A 21,902-nucleotide genomic window follows, 5' to 3' on the forward strand; every position below is an offset into this window, starting at 1 on the left:
GCAATACAGAAATAGAGCTGGCTGGCTACAGTAACAAGAGAATTCAGTCATAAATGGGGCTGATGACCTGGGAGATTAAGGATTCACTTTTGTATTCAAAGTTTTGAGTGGGTGAAAGGTCGGAGCCACGATCTGGCAGAGGCAGGGAGGTGGGGGGGGGGGGTGGGGAAGAATAGGGAAAAGGCGACATTCAAAGGCATATTTTGGTCATGATCTCACGTTAGTCAATTGTTTCCCTTTTGGCACCTAAACGGCTAGGATTCTCCCGTCCATTTCAGAGCTACTGAGAGTAGTCCTAGGCTGTGGAAGGAGAAATCTGACTCCAAAGCGGAGGCTACATTTTCTCAATCTACTTACATTCTTTTCTCACTAACTAGCCAATGCTGCCGCCTTATGCAAAGCCGGCACCACGGAAAGGATCTGCTTTTAGAGGCAGTGACGACGCCAATCGGCCTGGGGCGCGGAGTGTTGCGTCTAGATGCTCGGCGAGGGAGGTCCCAAACAGCCCTCAAAACCTTTTCACTCTCGCCCGCGAAAGCACCTCGTCAACATCACACAATAAATCGCTCGTACAATGCTAAGCTCCGAGGCCTTGGTTAACACCAGGAGTGGCGGGAGCGGGGTTTTGCGCTGCCACCCCTCCGCTTTTCTGCAGAGGCGGCAGATGAGGGCAACAGGGCCGGGCGGGGCTGCGGGGGTGCGCCAGTCCCGCGACCTGGGGAGGGGCCGCGGTGAAGGGGCCAGGGGCGGGTTTCCCTCCCAAGTCTCGGAAAAGCTCCAAAAATGGCGGGCGGCAACTCAGCTAGCGGGGCGCGCAGGCGCCACTGCAGCCATCCTTCCGCCCGCCTCGGGCGGCCCACGAACCGTCCACAGCCCCCTCACGGAGAGGGATCCGCCGCTTGCGATTGGCTGAGCTGGGCCAGCGCTCCGTGCGGGGGCCGGGCCGCCACGCAGCGGCCACGTTTCCCGCCCCGCTGGTGCGCGTGCGCGCAATCCCCACAGGGAAGCGTTCGCGCGCGTCCCCGCCGCGGCCCCCAGCTCGCGCCTCTACTCCCTCCCCTTTCCGGGCAGGCCCGTCCCGTCAGCGAGGCAGTAAGCACCGCGGCCAGCAGAGGGCGGTCCGGACCCAAGTCTGCAGCGGCGCCATTGGCGTGTGGAAAATGCCACCAGATGGCGGGTTAGGATTGCAGCTCCGTTGAAGGCGCGGCCCCCGCTCCCGAACCCCCGGCGACCACCCCGTAACAACCCCCCCACATCGGGAATAACACACCGGAGACTTTTGGGGGGAAACTAGGTCGACGGCCGGCGGTGCCCGGATGGGCAGCTGAGGTGAGCGCGGGCGGCGGCGACGGCGGCGGGGGGCGGGAAAGAGGGGGAATGCGGCGGCAGCGGCGCGGGGGCTGGAAGCGCCGATCCAAGATGGAGGCCGGGCGAGAGCGAGAGAGCGCGAGCGGAGAGCGGGCGGGCCGGGCGCGGGCCCCGCGCGGGGGAGGGAGGCCGCGCAGGCCTGTGCGGGGCGCGGCGGTCGCCGGCCGTCCGGGCGCCAGCGGGGACGGCTGTGGGCGCGGCGGGCACCCCGGAACCCTAGTCGCTCCGCACCCCTCCCGCGGGCCCCGAAAATTGTGCCCCCGCCCGCTCGGGCACTACGGCGACGGGCGCGGAAGCCTTTGTGGCGCGCTGGGGCCCGCCGCCAAGCCCGCCCTCCGCCCCCCCGCCCGGACTCTCGGGACTCGCCCGCTCCCGGCGGGAGCGGGCCGAGGCGGGCTGGTGCGAATGCCATCCGCCGCCCTGCGTTTCTCCGGTCTTTTAGCGGCGGCGGCGTCGTCACATGACAACGAGCTCGCCTCGACTGAGGGGCCTGGGGGTCGCTCGGCGAGGCGACCGGCCCAGGCCTCTTCTCAGTGGGGAGGAGCGGGGGGCTGGCGCCAGGGGCAGAGGGGACGTCAAAGCCGGGCTTTCCCGCTATCTGCCCTCCCCGCCCCCGACGGAGGCCTCCTTGTGAAACGTGTCCAGGCCGGAGCACTGCCCCGCTAGTTTTCCAGCCCCCCGGGAGACGAGGCCAATAAAAGTTGTTTTCCCTCCTTTCTCGGGGTGGGGGCGGGGTGAAGAGCTGGGAAACGGGAGTGCTGGAGTTGAACCTGGGCCTCGATTGGAGAGTCCAGACTGGGTGCTTCTTGTGTGTTGTGGGGACTAAGAAATTTTCAGGTTTTAGGATTGTCACGTCACCTCGTCTACCTACATTTGAAATGTTACCGATTCTCTTCATATTGCAGAGAATCGTGCCCCGGGAGTGTAAAGCGGGGGATGGTTTTGGACACTTATAGATTCAAAACAACGCTGTTTGTATGCGACGATAGCGAATTATTTGCTGTTAGTCGATGTTAAGATGATGTGTATAGTTTATTCTCGTGGTTGTGACTAGAAAGGAGTTTTTTTTTCCATCTCCGCGAACGTCGTGTTTATGAAAGTATTTGACATGGCATAAAGAAACTTGTGTGATTTGTGACTTACGTGGTATTTGACTCCATCTTTTAGATTTTCATGTGCCTTTTTAAGAAAATTGCAAATTCTGATCGTGAAGCGCTTAGAAAAATAAAGATTCAGAACAGTGAAAATAAAAACAACTTGTGTATTGTATTGAGTAGTGTACCTTGTACTCATACTGTACGAAAAATTCAGGCTAAAAAAATTTGCACCAGGGAGGAAATAGCGAAAAGTTCGGGAAGGTTGTGTACTTGCTTTCAGTCTTTGAGAATAGTTGTAACACAAGTAGTTTGCTATCTAAATAAAGTACTGGAAAAACCGACAAAGTTTTGCTACAATTTTTTCTTTATATTTCAAAACGTACATTAAATTTACTCCGGTGGTCTATCAATGGTCATTTTAACAACCAAGCTACTTTGATTGGAAATTCCTCAGTATCCACTTTGGTTTTGATATTCTGGCAAAACTTAGGGGTATTTAAATAGATGTGAAATATGGAAAATTGTTATTTTATTCCATATGGAAAATGTTGCTGGAATTGCTTCCTTTGAACACAGTATACAAGTACTGTTGATTTAAATGACTCTCTTAAAGCCTTAAGGGGGCTGTGGTAGGAAAAGAACCTGGGAATGAAGTTATTTTAAACTTTTCCTAGGTTTTTGATCTTTGGGGTGTCGCTCTTGCAGCCTTACTTTCCTCATCACTAAAATGAAAATTTTTGGGTTGTATTGCTGCTGCTAAGTCGCTTCTGTTGTGTCCGACTCTTGTGCGACCCCATAGACAGCAGCCCACCAGGCTCCCCCGTCCCTGGGATTCTCCAGGCAAGAATATTGGAGTGTTGCCGTTTCCTTCTCCAATGCACGAAAGTGAAACATGAAGTCGCTCAGTAGTGTCCGACTTATAGCAACCCGTGGACCACAGCCTACCAGGCTCCTCCGTCCATGGGATTTTTCAGGCAAGAGTACTGGAGTGGGTTGCCATTGCCTTCTCCGTTGGATTGTATTACTTTTCTTTTTATGTATAGCGAGGTACCACAAATTTAGTAGCTTCAGTTCAGTCGCTCAGTCGTGTCCGACTCTCTGCCACCCCATGAACAGCAGCACACCAGGCCTCCCTGTCCATCACCAACTCCCGGAGTTGACCCAAACCCATGTCCATCGAGTCGGTGATGCCGTCCAACCATCTCATCCTCTGTCGTCCCCTTCTCCTCCTGCCCTCAATCTTTCCCAGCATCAGGGTCTTTTCCAATGAGTCAGCTCTTCGCATCAGGTGGCCAAAGTATTGGAGTTTCAGCTTCAACATCAGTCCTTCCAATGAACACCCAGGACTGATCTCCTTTAGGATGGACTGGTTGGATCTCCTTGCAGTCCAAGGGACTCTCAAGAGTCTTCTCCAACACAATTAATGTCAACAAACTTCTTTAAAAATACACCAAAACTGACATAAGATGAAACAAAATCTATGTCCAATTAAAAACAAAAAAGAATTCGAACTTACTAAAAGTCTCCCTATAAAAAAAAAAAATTTAAGTCCAAACCGTATCACTGATGATTTCTACCAGTCAAGGAACACTGGACAAGTTCTTTCAGTAAGTAGAGGGAACACCTCCCATACTTTTGAGAACATCATAATCCAAATACTGAAACCTGACAAAGACATTACAACAAAAGAAAACTACAAAATAATATTGCTGATGAAAAAAAATCCCCAAATTCTAGCAGAACATTAAATATAAAAGAGATAATACACTGTGACCAGGTGAGGTTATCCTACAAATCAAGATTATTTTATCATCTGAAAATCACCACTGGTATTTGAAAAACAGTGGTAGAATGATGAACCCTTTGTTTCTAAATTCTGGCTATTGCAAACATTTTTGTTCACATATCCCAGCATACAAGAATTTCTCTCATTAGTAATAAAAAGACAAAAACATAATTACTAGGTTAAGGTACATGTATTCTACTACTGCAAAAGTCACTTTCTTTTACAAAATGACTATGTCCCTCCAAAAGTGGTAGGTTAATTTCCCCACGTTCTCACAACACTCGCTATTATCAGAATTTTTAGTATTTGCCAATCTGATGGAAGTGAAATGATTTCTTATGGTTTGGTTTTACTTTACACTCTTCCAATTACCAATGAGATTATAATTCAGCCAAGTGAAAGGGTTGCTGTAAATCGCATACGTGAGCTGCAACCAGCATTCTTAGTTTCAAATATATGTATAATATATCAGCATGTACTATATAAAGGTTAGGTGTTATTTCCAGTGTGTGTGTTTGTACTGGATCACAACATAAAATGTTTTTGTAACTTTGGGCTTCTAGTAACTTAAAAGCCATCTATAGAGCTGTTTAATTGCAGCAAAACTCTATAGAGAAATTTGGACGACTAACTAGTGCATCATTTAGGCTCATAGCACCAAGGAATGTATATTTATAAAGAAGGTAGGACTGACTGTCGTTTAAGCACTAACTGGCAAGAACACAGAAAAGGAAGGGGAAGAAACTTGAAAGAAGCAATAAGGTGTGAATTAGTATACAGAAAAAAGATTCTATAAAACCAACTGGCCTATGACCTACTTAAAGCTCAATTAAAAAGAATCACATTTGTCAACAACAAGGTTTCTCTCAGCACTAAAACTCAGAAAGTTGGGATCCTGTCCTCTTGACTACCAAAATGACAGAAAACTGATCCTTTCTTCTCTGTAGACACATCCTTATTCCCACCTCAAGAATCATCTCTTTCCTAGGCTTATGCAAGAGCATCCTCTTAGTTCTCTGCTTCCTTTTTTTCCCTACAATGTCACAGTAGCAAGGATCATATAAATTCTAGAGACTTATATTTTAATTCAGCTAACAAAGATCTACCAAGCCCTGACTTTATCACCTCTCTATTAAGAAATTTAGCTATATCTCCTGAACAATTTTAACTCCTGGTTATAGTCTCTAAATCTTATTCTTAACTAAAACTGTCCTAAATGCCTTGTTCTGAAGATATTTTGCTTCTTAGACTGTGAAACCTCCAATATACCATGACCAATTTTTTCTCCCCTCTTTGTCCACCAATTGACCTTGGTTCGATCCCTGGGTAGGGAGGATCCCCTGGAGAAGGAAATGGCAACCCACTCCAGTATTCAAGCCTGAAGAATTCCATGGACAGAGGAGCCTGGTGGGCTACAGTCCATGGGGTTGCAAAGAGTAGGTTTGCAACTAACCTACTCAACATGGTTGAGCAACTAACACTTTTCAATACCTATACTCCATTTAAAATAATTATTCTTTTTCATAATTCTCTCTTCATAAGCAGCTGGACCAATCGTATCACAGCAACTGTCTGATGTAATAAGTTTATGAATCTACCTGCCACTTAATAGGAGGGTGATCTTAGTCATTTAAATTTCTTAACTTCCATGAGATTCAATCTCATCCCTAAAATGAGTAAAACAATAGGTATTGAGCAATAATGAGAATTACATAATCTCCACTGCCCTTTTTTTTTGCCTTTCTATTTAACTTTTTAACTTTTATTTTTAATTTCCTCTATATGCAATAAAATCTTTTTGTAGAGGGAGGCACTTCAACTGAGGTACCAGGAAATATAAAGAGGAAAAAGCATGAAGACAAAACAAGTGTGAGTAAACTTATCAAGTGGGGTTACTGCTTTGCCTAAGTGGTCTTCTTGTACATAAAGATTCTAAATTGTAAAGATACTTCTGTCCCCATGGCAAGCAAAATTCTAACAAACCACAGTGACTCACCCTCATAAGCAAGCCTCCAGTGTGGAAGAGACCTGTGATTATAATGGGATATCACTCCTGTGATTGTTATATGGCAAATAGATTTTTGCATATGTACTTAAGGTCCCTAATCAGTTGAGTTCATCAAAAAGAAGATCATCCTGAGTAGGTCTGATCTAATTAGATCAACTTTTAAAAGGAGTCTCCTGAGGGAGTCCAGAGGACAAAGACAGAGGAAGCCAGAGCAACTTACACTTGCTTGCCTAGATGAAAGCAAAAAGCCATGATGTGAAAATGCCTATATGAACATGTGGTAAGGAACTGAGAAAGTCTTGCCAACAGCTAGAAAGAAGATGGTGACTCCAGTCATATAGTCACAAGGAAATTCTGCCAACAAGTAGTGAGCATGGAAGAAGGTCCTAAGTCTGAGATAAGAACTGAGCGAACACAGCCAACATCTTGATTTTTGCTAGGTGAAATGTTGAACAGAAAGCCCCGCTACAAAGTACCCAGATTTCTTACTTATATAAAGTGTGAGATAATAAATAAGTGTTGTTGAAGGTACTAAATGAACTCTGCATTTAACTTATATGCAGAGTACATCATGAGAAACACTGGGCTGGATGAAGCACAAGCTGGAATCAAGACTGCCAGAAGAAATATCAATAACCTCAGATATGCAGATGACACCACCCTTATGGCAGAAAGTGAAGAACTAAAGAGCCTCTTGATGAAAGTGAAAGAAGAGAGTGAAAAAGTTGGCTTAAAGCTCAACATTCAGAAAACTAAGATCATGGCATCTGGCCCCATCACTTCATGACAAAAAGATGGGGAGACAGTGGAAACAGTGGCTGATTTTATTTTTCTGGGCTTCAAAATCACTGCAGATGGTGACTGTAGCCATGTAATTAAAAGATGAGTACTCCTTGGAAGGAAAGTTATGACCAACCTAGACAGCATATTAAAAAGCAGAGACATTACTTTGCCAACAAAGGTCCGTCTAGTCAAGGCTATGGTTTTTCCAGTAGTCATGTATGGATGTAAGAGTTGGACTATAAAGAAAGCTGAGCGCCAAAGAAGTGATGCTTTTGAACTGTGGTGTTGGAGAAGACTCTTGAGAGTCCCTTGGACTACAAGGAGATCCAACCAGTCCATCCTAAAGGAGATCAGTCCTGGGTGTTCATTGGAAGGACTGATGTTGAAGCTGAAACTCCAATACTTTGGCCACCTGATGCGAAGAGCTGACTCATTGGAAAAGACCCTGATGCTGGGAAAGATTGAGGGCAGGAGGAGAAGGGGACAACAGAGGATGGAATGGTTGGACGGCATCACCGACTCGATGGACATGGGTTTGGGTCAACTCTGGGAGTTGGTGATGGACAGGGAGGCCTGGTGTGCTGCTGTTCATGGGGTGGCAAAGAGTCGGACACGACTGAGTGACTGAACTGAACTTGTCATCTTTAGGATGTTTGTAGGATTTATGTCAATATCTCTTTAATTTCTGATGTTATTAATGTGTTCTTTTTTTCCTTGACCAGTCTAATTCTTGGTTTATCTGTATATCTTTTCAAAAATAACAATGCTGGTTTTCTCCGTTTATCTTTTCTCTCTCATCTTTTTTCCTGTTTATAATTTTTTTTCCCCATGTATTTTGCTTTTCCTTTTCTAACTTCTTAAAGTGGTCAGAGATTTCAGACATTTCTTGTTTTCTAATTTAAATATGCAAAGCTCTAGATTTTCTTCCAAGCACTGCAGTTGCCTACAGATTTTGATATTCTTATTATCATTTACTTTGGAATAGTTTCTAGCTTGCTTTGTGATTTCTTTGTTGACCCAGGGATTATTTAAAAAGGGTTTTGTTTAATTTTCAAATATTTGGTGTTATTTTAGATATCTTTTTATTGATTTCTAACAGTTTCATTTTGAGGCTTGAGATATTCGTTGCATAATTTTAATCTTTTCAAATGTATAGAACCTTGAGTTATGGTTCATTATGTGGTTTATCTTGATAAATATACCTTTCACACTTGAAAAAAAATACGTGTTCTGCAGTTGTATGGTGTACTATTCTGTAAATATCGTTTAGATTCAGGTGTTTTGGTAGCATTTTTCAAATCATTTGTGTCTACTGTTTTTTTTTTTCCTTTTTTTTTTTTTTTTGGTCTAGTTATATCATTTGCTGAGAGGGATGTTAAAATATCTAACTGTAACTGTGGAATTACCTATTTCTCCCTTAATTTTGTTGCTTTTTGCCTCTGTATTTTGAAGCTCTGTTACTAGGCACATTCAGTTAACAGCCACTCTAATTTTCTTGAGCTTACTGTTTCTGTAGTGTATTTTCTTCTATCCAGTTACTTTAAATTTTCCTTTGTGTTTAAAATGCTCGTCTTGAAGGCAGCTTATAGTTGAGTTTTGCTTTTTTTAAAATCCATTCTGACAGTATGGAAATGGCATCTCTCAGTTTGATTGAACATTGATTGTGTACTAATGCGTGTCAAAAAATGGAAGTTCTAAGATTTTGCTGAGATTTAACTTGCTCACAAGTTAACCTCCCGCAGTTTAATGGAGCCATGAGACTGCTTGGTCAGAGGTGAGCAGTGCACTACGGCAGTGACAGTAGCCACAGCAGTAGCACTAGTCTCAGGCCTTGGAGCCCCACTTTGTACACGGTAGGGTGAAGATGTGACACCCGCATGTGTATTGGGTTGTCTGAGAAGAGGAATCCCAAGTTTAGAGAAACTTGTACCTTTATAATGGATTATAAGCATACCTTTCCTTTTCTCTGAGGGAGATGGTATTTCTCTTTTCCCAGATAATTCACTCTACAAATATACTTGAAAACATGGGATCAAAGACACTTGGTGTCTCTGTTTTCAAGATAGGCAGAAAAACAAGAGACCCACGGAAAATTCTTTCAAAACTGCCCAGTGAATTTTCTCAATTTCCCCTTTGTAGCTTATATTTTTCTTTTCTTTCTTAGATGGCCCCAGCCTAGCTTTCCAGCTCTGTCTCTGCATTGTACTTCCCTCTGGGTTTTATGCTCTCACTAGATTGATTTCATACTTTATTCCATGTCCCTCATGTCTTTGTTCTGGCGTATACTGTATGTGTAAGGAACACTCATTGAGTATTTACTGTGTGCCAATAAATATTTTGCAATAACCCTGTGAAGAAGTTATATTGCTATTGTCTGTTTTAAAGGTTAGGTTAAATTTATTTAATCTTAAATTAACTAGTTAAGTTTATTGGGTTTGATTAAGTCTCTCATGTTTGTGATGAGGAAGGGACACATTATAGAGAATCCTTTGATTCTTGATGTTAGTGGTAGTTACATGGAGTGCTCACTTTATAATTCTTTAAACTATTATTTAGATTTTATGTGTTATGCTATATAATTGATACATCTCACAAAGAAAGGAAAAACAGAAAAAGGAAATAAACACTGAGCTGTAGAATCTATTTCAGGTCTTCCTGATATCTTCACCCTCTTTGTATTTTCATTTATTGCAGATATATTATTGGCACAATAATGTTTGGTAAGTGGTGGGGTTCATAAGCCATGGTATTTTGTAGACTACTTGTTGCAAGGCCACACAACTAATAAATGAGAGAGTCAGGATTTAACCCCAGGCTTACTTTCAGAACGCACAATTTAAATCTCTCAAAAGGGCATTTTTATCTCAGCCTTATTTATGCTGTTTGAAATCTTTTGCATTTTGAAGTTTATCTTACAGAGATTTGGTTTTCTTTCCTTTTTCATCACATAACAGTCAGTTAGTCTTGAGTAGAACATTTGATTTTTTGATTTCTAGAGGCCTCAGTTGTCTTATCTCTGTGATGGGAATCCAGTTAAGATTCTTTAAATAAATATTTATGAGTGCCTACTCCATGACTAGTAGTGAGTATACAAAGTTGTTTAATACATAGATTTTGCTTTTAAAACAGCTTCTGTTCTATTGAGAGAGATTTAAAAACCAAACCCCCCAAAGCAACAAACCAAGCTAATATGGATAATACATGGAAGTTGTGAGAGTATTAGGTTCAGGATACTTTGGAAGCATAAAGTACAGAGGTAAGAGGACATGCCCCTCTCCTTGTCACTTCCCCCCCAAAGTAGATCATTTTTAATGTATCAGGAAGAGTTAGAAGAGTTTTTCAGGGTAGTTCCTTGACTTTGGTAGTTAAGTATTACCTGTACTGTTTTTAGCCTCTGGCAAGATTTCTCTTCATAATTGTTGAGTTGGTCTGAAGGTTCAGGTAGAGGTTTGAGATGCCACTGCTTGTTTGCTCAGTTTTAGAGAAGCAGAAAAAAGTGTTTTATACATAGTCAAGCATGAATATGACCTGATTGCCTCTTTTGAGGTAAGTGATTCCCTGAAGCTATCCTGAAGTTATCTTCCCTGAAGTTATCCTGAAGCTCTGTCAGTTCTATTATATTAGGTTATTATTATTTTTTTCCTATTTCATTTAGAGTACTGAGAGGTAGGCTTTCTCTGTTCTCTAGTAGAGACAGTACAAAGTAGTATATGTGCAGAAATTCTTATGACAAAATGCAAGATATAGAAGCTAAAGAATGTCTTAAGCTAACTTCTGCTTAATTGTTAAAGCCTAAATTAATTTTCAGGAAGAAAATGCCCTAGTGTATGCTTTGTACTGTGGGAATGGTTAAAAAGTTTGTGCGTTCTCAGTTGAAGGAAGCACTGTCACATAATGAAGGGGTAAGAAAGCCATTGTCTGTCGTCCAAGAGATTTCCTGGCCTGAGTTACACTCCTGGTGTCAAATTCTAATTCATCTCTTTCCTGGATATGTACACATGGGCAGATTCTTTAACCTCTCTAAACCTCAGTTTTCTCACCTGTGTAATGTCACTAATGCCTCATGGATTAATGTATCAGTTAAAAAGTTAACTTTTAACTGTTAGACTATGCTGTTTTGTATGTGAATACATTAGTGTTAAATTTAAAAGGTGAATAAAGTTAAAATCCAGATAAATCATGAGATTATTTTCCAGAAGCAAGGACAATTAATTGGTTCTTACCAGCACGTAGAGCTAACTGATTCTTCTTAGTACGTAAAGCTAGTTCAACAATAAGCTCTGTCAATGAGAGTGGTCAGAGGGTGAGGTTCTCAGGTTAATAGAGAGATGAGGGTTATAGCCAGAGTTTTGTGCTTATTGTTAAATATATTTTTAAAAATCAGACTCTTTTTTTTCTCTAGAAAGTAATACATCTTGGAAATCCATTGTAATGCTTCCTTGGTAATTGAGAAGATTCAATGGCTGTATCAAGATTTTTATTTATAAAAAATAAAAATAGCTTTGCATGTATAATTTCACGAACAAAGAGACTAGGAATGAATCTTTACCAAGAGTAAAGTTCTTAAAGTATAAGTTCTTAAAGTAAGATGGTCAGATGGCTGCTTTTCCTGTTATAAAAATGGGGTACAGGAAGCAAAACCTGGTTTAATCTGAGCTTTAAAAAAAGTTTTGGATATTTAATAATTTATAAATGTGAAGAGAATGCGATATAAGAGAAAAATGAGTGTAGGGCTAGAGACTTGAGTTTTAATCACAGCTTTACCACTAAATAGCTGTGTGTCTTTGACTCACTACTTTCTGAACCTCAGTTTCTTCATTGTAAAATTTGTGACTTGGACTTAGTTTCCAAGATTTCTGTAAATTTTTTAGTCTCTATTGAGGAAATCAACTCTGGAAATCAACTCTGAATCAGGTAATGCAAAATTTTTGATTTTAAAGACTTTAGTTAAGTCTGAGTGTGTTATCAGCAGGCTTCTTAGTCTCATCTTCTAACAGGTTATTAGAATAATTCATGCTTTCCTCTAGCTGATTAGTGTACAGACCAAATACGTTAATATTTAGGTAGTACTTAACAGTTTTTGGTTTTAGTTATGGGTGTTTACTTCTTTATTTGGTGTAAAAAAGATTAGCAAGTGTCTTCATATAATTTTAGTCATTTTGAGTTATTCAGACATTTATTGAACATCTGTAGTGTGCTTTACACTCTGGTTATAAAGACATAAAGCACAGTTCTTGTCTCCCTGATAGAGAATTCAAGACTTAGAACTTAGCTGTGATAACCTCCAAAAGTCCTTTTCCAATAGCCTTATTGCTCCTTCCTCCCACTATTTCTCCCTTTCTCAAATTGAGGATTGGTCAAAGTGCTTGCTATTCCTTTGTCCACTAGTGGTGTGCTGTGCTGGGGTGCCATGATTGGTTATGGAATTGGTGGTGCTCTGCCTAAAGGTGCTCCAGCCAAGGGGCTTGGTCGTGGCTGAAATCCAGATTTCACTCTTCTTGAACAACTATCCATTTGCTTTTTTCATGATTTTCTTATCACCTGCCCAGAGGCCCTTTTCCCCAATTCTTAGAAAAGAACTTGCATATGGTAGCAGATATCTACCCTGTGCATAAGTGTACCATTAAGAACTTTCTGTAGTGTGTTTTTTTGGCAGATAAGTTTTATAATAGGTAATACATGCCTTGAAGTGGTTTGTTGAAGGAGCACGTGCTTCCTGAACACAAATTCATATGTAAGTTTTGAAAGAAGAGTAGAAGTTAACCTGGCAAGAGTGGATGATGGAGATGGAATGGCTTTCCAGGTAAAATAGAGGGATAATGTAGTGATCTGGTCTAGAACTCAGTGGTTCTTAAATTGTGCTCCTTGCACCAGTAGTATTAACATTACCTGAGAACTTGTTCGAGATACAGATTCTTGGCTCTCACCCCAGTCCAACTCTGTCAAGAAATTCTTGAGGTAGAGGCCAGCAGTTTGTGTTTTAACAGGTCTTTCTGGTGATTCTGATGTAGTCTGAAGTTTGAGGGCCACTGCTATAGCCCACTTACTGAGGAAGCATTAGTTTGAGTGTGTGTGAAGAGGCTTGGGGTTATCTATAGAGAGAGATTAAAATATAGAGCTGTAAGCAGTGACCAGAGTGCCTAGTGTGCCAAAGTAGAGGTTGAACTTTGTCCTTTGGCCAGTGACTGCACATTAGAATCACCTGGGAGCTTTAAACATAAGCTCAAGAATGGGACTTCCTAGTGGCTTAGTGGATGGGAGTCTGCCTGCCAATGCAGGGGACACTGATTCAATCCCTGGTCTGGGAAGATTCCACACGCCGTGGGGCAGCTGTGCCTGTGAACCACCACTTCTGAGCCTGTGCTCTAGGGCCCTCAAGCCGAAACTACTGAGCCCATGTGCTGCAGCCACTGAAGCCTGTGCACCTAGAGCCCGTGCCCGCCGCCAAGAGAAGGCCCTGCAGCGAGCAGCCTGCGCACTGCAATGAAGAGTAGCCCCCGGTAGCTGCAACCAGAGAAAGATTGCCCGCAGTGATGAAGACCCAGTACAACAGGAAAATTAAAAATAAATAAATAGAAGAAGTTTAACAAAATAGAAAATAAACTAAAGAATGGTTGGGATCTACCCCAGACCAGCTGACATCAGTCTCTGACTTTCTGATGCACAGAGGGTTCTGAAGTACATACCTGACAGAGCTTGGTTACTGATCATAATAGAATATGTGTTTATTGAGAATGTGTCAAATAGTTTGTCCAGTAGCATGATGATAAGTAACACCACAATATTACATAGGTATTACATTTCACAGATGAGGTAGAGAGCTTAAGTACTTTTCCCTAGCTAGGAAGTGGTAGGTTTGAGTCCCAAGTTTTTATAACTCTATAATAAAGTCTTAAACAATAAACTCTATAATCTCTCAAACAATTTTTTTTAACCTGGGATTCATAAACTTAGAGGGGAAAATAATCATATTTTCATTTTCCCTAATCTCTAAGAGAGATTTCGCATTTTCTTTAATTTTGAATGTAGCTAACAAATCAGAGTTGTATGAGCAATACCATAGCTTTCTTACCAATAGAAATCAAAATATTTTCATATTACAGATGTTGCAGATATCACAAAATAACCTTTATCCTAAGCATTGCTTTAAAATTGGGCTAACTGTTAGATCCACCTCTAGATCTTCTATTTATTGTGTTAAAGAAACATCACAAATTTGTTTTCTTAATATGTTGATAATTATATTTGAATATAATTAATAATGAATTCCTTTTCTAGATAATAGTCTTTGCTGAGAGAGTTTAGTAGGGTAAGGTGGACAGAAAATAAAAGCATCATTTTTGTTATCTTATAGAATGGAGATCCTTATAAAAGACAGCCTCTCTTTACTTTACCACTTCTCTTTTCTTTGACTGTTAAATAGGACCAAAACCCAAATTCTTCTTACTTGTCAAGGTTATTAAAGACTACTTGGGTTTGGAGTGCCTTTTTTAAAGCACTTTCTGAAAAATTAGAAGAGATACGTGCATTATCTCATCAGGCATTCTAACTATCTGGTAATCTGATACAATGCTGTTTAATAGAACTTTCTGCAGTGATGGAAATGTTTTGTTTATGTGCTATCCAGTATGGCATCTGCTAACCATAATAATGCAAAGAATCAATAACGATAACAGCAGTATAATAACATTAATAGTTAGCAGTACTACCTAAGCATTTTACATATATTAACTTATGGGATCCATACAACAACCCCATGAGGTGGACACTATTTTTAAGTTTCAGTTTACAGATAAACTGAAACATGGAGAAGTTAAGTGATTTTCCAGAGTTCACATAGCTGTTAATTAGCAGAACTGGGGATTCAGACCCTGGCAGTCTGGCTTCCTTTATGTTCCCTTTTTAATATATTCCTTTAATCACTTTCCTCAGATTCCACCCCCCCATACATATACAGGATGCTGTCAGAAGCAATATTTTAAAAAGGAATTTAAGATCACTCATTTGGCTCTAACTATTAGCTAAAAGTTGTGCAGAGCTTACTGGTTTATTTCCTGTGAGTAAATTTGTCTTAGATGTATTAGATATTTTTAGTAACCAACACTGATATTGTTAAACAGTAATTTATACCTTTCCTGAGTTTAATTTAAAGCTGGGTTCAGAAACTGAATATTCATGTGGTTATTTTGTTTATTGAAACTAACTGAAATATAATTATGAAGCCGTTTTGTGATGAGTTGGCTTTGGTTAATAGATACTTGGCTTTCCTTAGTCAGTATACACATGTGACTAACTAACCTATGTTACACCTAGTATGGTATGTTGGGTTCCTGGAGGCCCAGAAGGGGAGAGGTATATCTCTGAGGTACAAAATTCCATTCCTGCTCTATTCCAGGTGAGCTGGTGGTAGAGTGATATTAAAAGGGGCAAGAGAACTGTCATTTTTCAGTTATCTGTATAGGCATTGTGCTTGAGGCTTTACATATAAAGCCATCATTTATTAAATATAGGCTGTTTTTCACACCCTTCCAGTGCTTTAGATTCGTTACATATGTCATTTAATCTGCACCCAATGCCTCAGAGAACATGATGATGACAAGGATACTTTATGGATGAGGGCTTTGTTAGTCTCTTCCTCTTCTCTTAGCTTTCTCCTCTCCACTTCAAGGGAATGATCATAAATATAGGTGGGGAATGAGAGGGGAATGGTGCTGAGGTTATTGATACCAGCTTATCTAGTACTTAAGGTTCTCAAGCTGTTAAGTTCATTCATTTCATTTTGCCTAGATGTTGGAAATAAGGCAGACAAGGTATTTGTCTTCATGTGAGAGACAGTCAATAATCAGGTAAACAAAATAACCATACACTGTGTTAAAAGCCGTGAAGGGAATGATTGAGGTACCGTGATTGGTAATAATGAGATACATACAGTCAGGAAAGGCATCTTTGAGGATGTTAAATTAAAGCTGAGCTTGCACAAAACCTGAGGAGAATGGTCCAGGCACAAGGAAGAGCTGGTGCAAAATCTCTGTAGCAGAAATGGCTGTTGTATTTTAGGAACTGAGAGTTGATAATGGAGGGAGTAAGCATAATACCGGGTACTGTGGCTTCACCTGAGGCCAGAGGGGTAGGCCAGATTCCGGCTTATGTATGATATGTTTGGGTTAGCAGGGACTATAAGAAGTGTAGATTTTATTATATGTAAAATGAGAAACCATTGAGTTTTAAGCAGGGAAGCATTTAAACAACATCCTTCCCTCTAGTTTAGTGACTCTCAACTATAGGTTATATCTTGCTTTACAGGGGACATTTGGCAATCTGCAGACATTTTTTATTGGCATGACTGGGGAGTGATGATGTATGCTACTGGCATTAGTGGGTAGAGACCAGGGATGCTGCTAAACATTCTTCAGTAAGCCCCCTCCAGCAAAAGATTGTTGGCCCAGAATGTCAGTAGTGCCAAAGTTGAGAACTTCTGCTCTACCTGCTCTGTGAATATTGGATTGTGCTGAGGGTTGGAATGGAAGAAGGAAAAGTTAGGTTGATGCAATGTCCAGGTGATGGTACCTGCACCATGGTTGCAATAGAGGTAATAATGAGGAATGTAATTGTTTTTATGTTTTGGGAATGATGAGTCAAGAATGATCTCCAGGTTTCTGACTTTAGTAACTGAGTGAATGGTGGTGCCATTGTCACACCACCTTGGGAAAGACTGAGAATGATGAGTTCTAATTTTTTAAATCTTACTTCATGGAACCTGAGTTGCCTTTAAAAGATGACACAGCACTATTTTATGGGCAGTAGGAAAGAAAATGCTGTATGCTTGTGCAGTCTATATTTGGTCATACCAGCCACTCATTGCTTGGAAACCTTTTATCTATTTCCAGAGATTTGACAACTTCTTCTGCCTTCATTTCCGTTGCTTGGCATGTGATAGGCTGTCCTTTAGCATGTATCTCAGTAGCAAAACATAATACAGTTTCCTCTACTTGTGGCTGTTATCATATCCCATAAGTCGCTTTGTTGCTTTGCAAGAAAACATGAAATTGCGATTGTTATTAGCAGTAATGAAATTTTATTTACTAATCTCAATTTTTGTAACTTTGTGCATGGTAAGTTTTCATTTCAATATTAAATTGCAAACTAATATTTTAAGACATCTAGCAGGTAGTTAAACTCAACATGCATGAAACTGACAGTGCAGACAATTCAATTGATGACAAGGTCAGTCAACAATTATGCTTGAGCTCATGGATGAACAGTGGCAGCTGTGTTTAATTACTGTCTGTTCAGCACATTTATAAAGTGCCTTTAATTGTGAGATACATCTTTATCTCAGAAATGTTAAAATAGGGGGAAAAGGTAAAATACAGTAGGTGGTCAGGAACATCCCGTACCAGTCCATTTAACATATGATATGTTGAAACGGATTAAGAGCACTACTGATAGTACTTACATTAATAATACAAATGGTTTCTATGTATGGAAACTCACTTTTTAAAGTTCACTGGCAGGTGAAAACCTGGATTTGCAACGAGCTGTTCAGACAGTGGTAGAATTTGTTGAAAGAATGGATACAGAGGGTGACAACTAAGAAAGCACTCTAAGACAGTATTGTAGAAGCTAAATTATGACATTAAAGCAATGAAACTCCATTTGTATGTGATTTTTGAGGCTGTGTGCCTATACTCGCAGCACAGTTTTACAGAGTGGATGTATAGGCAGGTACATCTTAATTTTGGTCAGTTAGAAAACCTAGCTGGTTCCGCCCACACACGTTGCATTATAATTTAATAGTTTAACTTACATAGCTTTGGAAGGCAGTTTGCTAATAGTTTTGGTGCATTATATTAAAAGGTAAAACAGATACTGAATGTTTATTAACCAAAACAAAGTTCCTTTGTATATAAATGGTGTGTGCATAAGTGTGTAATGTTTCTTTGACATACAAAACCCAAATCTCTTAGTGCTGCCATTCTTCAGTGTGAACGCGGCTGTGGTTCTTTAGTCCAAACCATACCATAGCCAGGCCAGTCAGAAACATCAGATGCTCCTGTGAGGTCTGATAGTGATCTTATTCCACCGCCCCTGTAATAACTATATTGGTCAAGTCGCAAATACCCTGCTATGACTTTATCTTACTTGCTTGGCACTTAAAATGCGGTTTGTATTGTGATAGACTGTAATAATTTACATGTGGTTTTCTTTCCTATACTGTAAAGTGTCTTCCAGGGCAGGGACATGTATTTTGGTGTGTGGCTTATGGCAGTGGAGCAAGCACATTGCTGGGCAAAATAATAGACAGTAAATACTGCTCAATTCAACCATATTGAGTAATTTAGATTCATGCTATATAGTAAGCTTAATTGTTATACTTTTAATCTTTTCATTAGAGATTATTGCATTTAGCTTTAGATATGCTGATAACATTATTCTTTGCTGAGATTAATTCCATTATTATGCTATTTGTTCCTAAATCTTTTCAGCCACATTTTTCCTGTCTACTTATACTTCATTCATTCATTGCATATTGTTACTGACCAGTTTCACTTTTACTGTCAAGCTGAACAGAGCTTGGAAATGGGAAATAATTCTTTTGTCATATGACTTTACTTTAAACAGATACCCACACAATTAAAGAATGGTATATTGATGTATGCATTGACCTGTTTGCTTACATTAGATTTTTTGATAAACATGGTAAAGGTTCATTGATTCACCAAGAAATCCGGATGCTTCTTTAGTTAATTCAAAATATTATTGGAAAAAATTTATCTTTGGATTTACATAGAATGTTGAGAAAAATATAAATTTGTAATTATAATACGTAAGACATTTAACCTTTTCCATTTGTAACCTTTCTTAACTCCCTTAAAAAAGGAAATTTTTTTAATTGTTAGGAGCATTTCACTTTCTAAAATAATGAGAAAAAAATGGCACTTTGTATAAAAGACCTATTCATGAATTTCTGTATATGTTGAATTTTTGGATTTTTTTTTTTTTTTTGAACACAGTCATTGACAGTTTCTTTTCAGTCCAGAGCCTTAGTCCTTTGGCACCTCTCTTGTCTCCCTCCTGCTTTAATTTTCTTATGTAGCTTGGAACCTTATTTAACTTTTGAAATATGTTGTGCTGCTTTCCTTTTTTGTCTCTTCATTGTATCTTTTCAATCAGTACTCAGCCACAGATGAGTTACTGATTTCTATGGATGGCTCTGACCTGCTGAGCACATCTGGAAAAAACCATAACTGCTGACTGGAGCTACTAAATTATTCGTACTTACCAATCTTAATTGGACCATCACCGTTACCCAGTAATTCTTTTTTGCCTAGTAGGTTCTTTTTCACTTCTCATAGCAGTTATTAAAAAATTTTTACTCTCTTGTAACCCGCTTACTTAACCACTTACCCTCTTTCTCAGTAGATAATCATATCCATTGATAAACTTGGATTTAATTACTGTTTTATTTCCGGAATATGTTGAAATGAGGCTAGATAGAGATTACCCTGACATTTGCTATGCCCAACCCTTAGAGGCATACACCAAACTAAGATAGAAATTTTAGGACAAAATTTAAAATATTTAATCTTTGTAATAGTTTTGGCTGAATCTACTGTGGGCTGATTTTAGTATAAAATCACTTCTTCAATTATAATTACACTCTTAGAGTAGTTTTATGTTTTGAAATTTAAGATTAAAACCATTCTTCTGCGTTGTGTTAAAGGTTCCAAATAAATATCTTGTGCCATCTTTTAAAACTGCAGTATGACATGTTAATATATAAAGAACACTGCCCATAAGTTTGATGAATTTTTACCATGTAACCACTTTCCAGATCAAAGATCTAAAACAATTCTAGCACCCCCAAAGCTTCTCTTAGTTATTTCTCCCTCTCTTCCCCCAAATTATTCCAACTTTTGTAGCTATCATTTAACTGTACTTTGTCTGAGTTCTTTTGCTTTACATGATGTTTGTGAGATTCATCCATATTGTGGCTTGTACCCACAGTTCTTTTTTTTATTGCCGTGTAGAATTCTACTGTATGAATATACCAAAATGTATACCATTTTTTTTGTGTGTGTATGTGGGCATTTGGGTTGTTTTCAGTTTTTGTCTATCACAAGTTGCGTGAACAGTCTTTTACAAGTTTCTTGGTGAACATATGCTCTTATCTTTTTTTGGATACATATACCTTGAGTGGAGTTGCTGGATTAATATACTTTTCAATGCCTCTTGGGCTTCCCAGGTAGCTCAGTCAGTGCCTCTTTTGTAATGGAACCAAATCATTAACTTTCAGTTCAGTTCAGTTGCTCAGTTGTGTCTGACTCTTTGTGACCCCATGGACTGCAGCGCACCAGGCTTCCCTGTTGATCACCAGCTCCCAGAGCTTACTCAGACTCATGTCCATCTAGTCTGTGATGCCGTCCAAACATCTCAGCCTCTGTCATCCCCTTCTCCTCCCGCCTTTAATCTTTCCCAGCATCAGGGGCTTTTCACATGAGTCAGTTCTTCTCATCAGGTGGTGAAAGTACTGAAGTTTCAGCTTCAGCATCAGTCCTTCCAGTGAATATTCGGGACTGATTTCCTTTAGGATGGACTGGTTGGATCTCCTTGCAGCCCAAGGGACTCTCGAGAGTCTTCTCCAACACCACAGTTCAAAAGCATCAATTCTTCGGCACTCAGCTTTCTTTATAGTCCAACTCTCACATCCATACATGACTACTAGAAAAACCGTAGCTTTCACTAGATGGACCTTTGTTGGCAAAGTAATGTTTCTGCTTTTTAATGTGCTGTCTAGGTTGGTCATAGCTTTTCTTTTAATTCATGGCTGTAGTCACCATCTGCAGTGATTTTGGAGCCCAAGAAAATAAAGTCTGTCAGTGTTTCCCTTGTTTCTCCATCTGTTTGCCTTAAGTGATGGGACCAGATGCCATGATCTTAGTTTTCTGAGGGTTTTTAGCCAAATTTTTCACTCGTCTTTCACTTTTAACAAGAGGCTCTTTAGTTCTTCTTCACTTTCTGCCATAAGTGTGGTGTCATCTGCATATCTGAGGTTATTGATATTTCTCCCAGCAATCTTGATTCCAGCTTGTGCTTCATCCAGTCCAGCATTTCTCATGATGTACTCTGCATATAAGTTAAATAAGCATGGTGACAATATACTTGACGTTCTTGACATACTCCTTTCCTGATTTGGAACCAGTCTGTTGTTCCATGTCCAGTTTAACTGTTGCTTCCTGACCTGCATACAAATTTCTCAGCAGACAGGTCAGATGGTCTGGTATTCTCATCTCTTTAAGAATTTTCCACAGTTGTGATCCACACCATCAAAGGCTTTGGTGTAGTCAGTAAAGCAAAAGTAGATGTTTCTCTGGAACTCTCTTGCTTTTTCAATGATGCTTGGATGTTGGCTATTTGACCTCTAGTTATTCTGCCTTTTCTAAGTCCAGTTTGAACATCTGGAAGTTCACAGTTCACATCCTGTTGAAGCCTGGCTTGGAGAAATTTGAACATTACTTTGGTAGCGTGTGAGGTGAGTGCAGTTGTGTGGTAGTTTGAACCTTCTTTGGCATTGCCTTTCTTTGGGGTTGGGATGAAAAGTTACCTTTTCAGTCCTGTGGCCACTGCTGAGTTTTCCAGATTTGCTGGTGTATTGAGTGCAGCACTTTCACAGCATCATCTTTAAGGATTTGAAATAACTCAAATGGAATTCCATCTCCTCCACTAACTTTGTTCGTAGTGCTGCTTCCTAAGGCCACCTTGACTTCGTATTCCAGGATGTCTGGCTCTAGATGAGTGATTACACTATTGTGGTTATCTGGGTTGTGAAGATCTTTTTTGTATAGTTCCTCTGTGTATT

The 21,902-nt window shown here is 40.2% G+C and overlaps 1 protein-coding gene across 1 annotated transcript in view; it reads left to right on the top strand.

Annotated features, from left to right (window-relative positions):
* Positions 1 to 1,144: 1,144 nt before the first annotated feature.
* Positions 1,145 to 21,902, top strand: part of STAG1 (stromal antigen 1) — a 496,183-nt gene continuing 475,425 nt past the window's right edge. Inside the window, exon 1 of the mRNA XM_043474336.1 lies at positions 1,145 to 1,329. The gene's annotated coding sequence lies outside the window, so the exon portion shown is untranslated. The remainder of the gene's footprint in view (positions 1,330 to 21,902) is intronic.

Source organism: Cervus canadensis, chromosome 7 (genome assembly GCF_019320065.1).
Source record: "Cervus canadensis isolate Bull #8, Minnesota chromosome 7, ASM1932006v1, whole genome shotgun sequence".
NCBI classification, from domain to species: domain Eukaryota; kingdom Metazoa; phylum Chordata; class Mammalia; order Artiodactyla; family Cervidae; genus Cervus; species Cervus canadensis.